Source organism: Toxorhynchites rutilus, unplaced genomic scaffold (assembly GCF_029784135.1).
Source record: "Toxorhynchites rutilus septentrionalis strain SRP unplaced genomic scaffold, ASM2978413v1 HiC_scaffold_349, whole genome shotgun sequence".
Taxonomy (NCBI): domain Eukaryota; kingdom Metazoa; phylum Arthropoda; class Insecta; order Diptera; family Culicidae; genus Toxorhynchites; species Toxorhynchites rutilus.
The window spans coordinates 1-4,760 of record NW_026599926.1 but is presented as its reverse complement, the minus strand read 5'-3'; positions in this window follow the sequence as shown (position 1 = coordinate 4,760).

Genomic DNA, 4,760 nt, shown 5'->3' with positions numbered 1-4,760 from the left:
TAATCGAGTCTGTATGTAATCAAGTCTGACCTGTATAGGAAATTGTTTTTCGAATGAAAATTTTAGTTCTGATAATTAGAACATATTAGTTTTGAAAAAAACATATAGCGGTAAAACAGTGGAACTAGTGGATTTAAAGAACATTTTGGAAGTGAAAAACTTAGTGGTAATGGTTTTTAGTATGTTATTATTAATTTTACCCCAAAAATTCGTAATAAACTTGATTGTTATTATTAATCGAATTGAAGCTCTCTAACCGTTATACAATTTGATCTTTGACACCCAAATTCTATCCTTCTTAATTTCACTGCAATATCGGTAGGAACAGTTCCTGGTGCAAATTCAAGCAAAATCTTCAAAAATCACGATTTTTACTCCACTGTTCTTAAATTTTATCTTCAAATTTCACCTTAACATATAAATATTACATGAAATGAGTCATATTTGAAATATGACAATTTTTTTCAAACTGTATATCATCGAGTCCAAAGTTGTATATAATCCAGTCCAACGTCCAGTCCGAAAATCGTAAAATTTATAGTTCAAGGAATCGAAAATTCGAAAAATCGAAAAATAAAAAAAATCGAATCGAACAAAAAAATAATCAATAAATCGAAAAAACCAAAGACAAAAAAAAAATTCGAAAATCGGAAAGTACAACTCAAAAATCATAAATCCAAAATCTAGAAAGAGAAAAAATTTTAAATATTAAATCAAAATTCAATAAAAAAAAAATCGAAAATTGAAAATCTGAATTTTTAAAAATCATTGATTTAAAAAACTGAAAATTTAAAATTCTAAAATCGGTGATAAAAAATTGGTAAAAACCAAATTCGAAAACTATAAAGCTCAAAATTTTTAAATCGTGAATCTGAAAAGTTAAATATAGGAGATTAAAAAAAGTCAAGAGTCAAAAATCTAGAAAATCAATAATTCAAAATCTCCAGAATAGTATATCTAGGAAATCAAAAATCTCGATTTTATAGATTCTCAATTTTCGTGATTTTCTGTTTTCAGTGGAAAATCGTGAATTCCAGAATTAGGAATTGACAAATCAGGTATTTGAAAATCGGACATTTGAGAATCAGAAATCCGAAAATCGGAAATTGTAAATTGAAAATTGAAAAATTAATAAACATTTTAAAAAAAGTTGAAAAATATCAAATCTAAATTACTTAAAATTGGCGATTCAAAATTAGACAAACGGAAATTTGAAAAAAAAGAAATTTGAAAGTCTAAAAATCGAAAATGAAAAAATCAAAAATTCAAAAAACCAAAAATTCAAAATGAAAAAATCAAATAAAAAAAATTTAAAAAATCCAAAAGTTTTAAATGAGAAAAAAGTGACTTAAAAACTATAAGATCCACAAAATTTTGGTTAGAGAATGAAATATTATAAACTGTTTTTCGAATGAAAAAAAAAATTAAATTCTAGTTAGAAAATTGAAATTTCATTGAACAAACATATTTTGAAAATTTAAATTCATTTTTCTCAGTCATATTTTTAAAATTCTGAAATAAAAATATTTAAAAGTCCGTACAGTTACCAACAAGTCACTCGTACTTCGAAAGAAGGGTACTGTTGCAGGGAAATAGTTTTTCCAAAAAAATTTCAATGTTTTATTTGAGAAATTATCATTAGTGTCCTACTTGTAACATTTTTGTGTCTATATTGTCGCGATTAACATGTTCTGAAAACTTTTTCTATTTAGGAACTAAGACGAGTTGGCATAAAATTCGTGTGCTACTAAAGTTGTCCGTTTTGTTCGGCACAATTTTAGGAGTACAGATTGGACCAATCAGAACGTGAGATTTCCGTTTAGCTTGATAATTTCCAATCATTCAACAGTTTGTTAAGATTATTTTTTCTATTGTAATAGAATTATGAATAGACTTATTTGTTAGTTAAGAAAAATGTTCAATCGATTGATGGAAACACTTCCGCGATCTATAATTGAATGGTATGTAAGGGCGTAACCGTTTTTGTTGAAGACTATTAGAAGTTTAATTTCTAATAATTCGACATATTTTCCGCTCATTCTGGGTGAATTCACTCAGCCACATTTGCAAAGCGCTGTTGACTGACCGCGAAAAACTCTCTCTCCAACGGAATATCATATTTTGGTACGTGATAAGCCATGATTTGGGGTTTCATTTTTTTTCTCGTTCTTCCTAATTCAACTGCGGTTACAAATTCCACCAACGGTGCCGATTTTTAAGTGCCCGAAGCACGTTCCATCGGGGGGCACGTGCTTATCGGGATAGGCCCTGTGCATCCCTGGCGACGCTACTGCATTGTGTCCGGTGGCCAGCGAAGGCAAAAGTTTACCTTTTGTTTGACTTTATGGCCCCAAAGCCGTATAAGAGCAGACCGATAGTGACGGCGAAGGAGCTGCCGGATCTGCATTTTATGGGCGTACAAAATTTATGTAAAGTTTTATTTCTTCACCTCCACTCTTCTCTCGTCTCCCGATCTGGGGAAGAACGAACTGCTAGACAGCAAGTTTTCAGCTGAAGAAAAAAACAATAAAAGCTGGAATCTGTGCACATGACGGACTTTTGGTGTGGGATCCATGAAATTGTCAAACGATTCAGGCATTGTTGGATTTAATTATATTGTTTGCCTCCTGTCATGAATGCGATGATGAAGGAGAAGGTCACATTAATGGCCACCGGGTGTTTGCTTGGTGTCCACGGAGAGGCTTTTTTTTCGCCTCACTCTCGACCGCTGAATATGTTTGCAAACATTTGTAAGCCTCCCACTCGGAAGGAGCAGCGTATGTTGCCTCTCGAAGTTGTTCCCATTTCTTTCCTGTTTCGTCGAGCGCTTTTTTCTCATTTCCGCAGCCTCCTTTCAGCACCGACAGGCAGAGATAAATATTAATGAATTATAAATAATACATAGAATACAATCGCCCTCGAACAACTGTACTGAACCCAGAGAGAGATACCGCTGGCTCTCGAGTTGTGTATTCGTTCTCTTAAAGGGTCTTGGGTATCTTAAAGTGGTTGGTACACAGCGCAAGATGAAGCAGAGAAAAAAAAATGAGAAAGCGACTTCAAATGAGAACCTAGATCGGTCAAGATAATGGCGATTGTGTACCGGTTGCTCCAATGGCTGTTTAGCTGGAGAATGGGCTCGCGGACAGCGAAGGCAACAACAATACATCAAAATGCGCCAAGAATTTAGGACATAACGGGGAGAGAAAAATGTACCACGATTAATTCCACTTTTAATTGCACAAATATTAATAAATGTTGGCAATTGTGTCGTTTGTCAAAGTGGAAATCATGAGAAAGGCAAAGAATTATGAGAAAAAAGTAGTATGACTTAATCAACCAATAGTCTAACCGACACTCGATATCAAACACAAAAATGCAACAGGCGCGAAATCTCAATCAACATTACGTTACGCCCACCTGTAGCAACCGCCGCCACAACGTTGGCTCCTGAACGGAGTAGAAGTCTTCGTCTTCGAAGGTTGTTGCGCACACGAATGAAGCGGCAAAAGACAGCGCCAAACACAACCTGAGCAACGCGATATGATTGATTTGCCTGTCTCATTTTCTATTCTTCCTCCGAGACCGATAATCTCGTAATCTTCTTTGTAAAACAAGTCAAATTTATCATCCGCCGTATGGTATGACTTTTTCCGGCCAGCCCCCTTTACCACTACCCCCCTTCCAAGGCTCACTGAATTATGAGTGTCGCTTCATTATCTTGCATTACAATCGGAACCATAATAAAATCGGCGAAAAATTCCCCGCCGTTATTAATTCCACAATAGTTGTTGGCACTCAATCATTACCGTTCCCCAATTCGATATTTACGGCCCCCGCTTGCAGTCACTTCTTTCGACGTTTATTACTCCGCATTTATGCAAAACCGTCATCGACGCAGAGTTCGTCTTTGCGAGCCGATGAAAGCATTTGTTCTGGGGGGGATCAGCGGAAATTGCAATTTATTCGAGTGAACCACCGTAGGAAGCCCCGACCGTGGCCGGAGAGATAACCCTAACTAATTAGTAATTTCAGAGGGGATTGGAGGCATCAGAGACACTCTCTCGGCTGTCTCCGGAATGGAAGAATTAATCCATTCGATGTGGTTTGGGGATAATAGTGATTTACGAGACCGAAACTATGAGTCATCATTTGCATGGCGCGAAGAATAGTATTTGGGAAAGAGAGACCCTCGCACTATACGTTGTTGGAACGACCTAACTGACTCTGGGTAGTTGGCCACCGAGATTTTTTTCCACAAGTTTCCACGTTCCGGTTACGGGAATGAATAAAAAACTTCAGCTGTTTCAGATTCATCGTCAACCGTTGAATTTTGGTCATCCAAAAATTTTCATAATTGATTTTCGATTTTTTTTATTTCCGAACAAAAAAAACGGAAGGGTGGTCCAAGACACCACCGCATTTTAAGGATAAAGGATATCCCCATGGGAAGTATATTCCGGTGTGCAAAGGCATACGAGTACAACGAGTAGTACGAGAACTTACACCTCAGTACAAAAATGGAAGACATTGTCCTACGTCAAAACCGTGCGCAACATCTTTGGTCGAGATAATTTGTTTAACAAAATTTGTTTTCACTAATAAAAATTAAAAAATTAAAATCAAATTCTAGAAGGTTGCGTACAAGACACGATCGCATTGTTGACGTGAGACTAACAAATTATTTCATTCAACCTGCGTGTTCATTACTTTGGTTATTATTCTAGGATGATACGAGATTTGAGAATGAACTTTTTAGT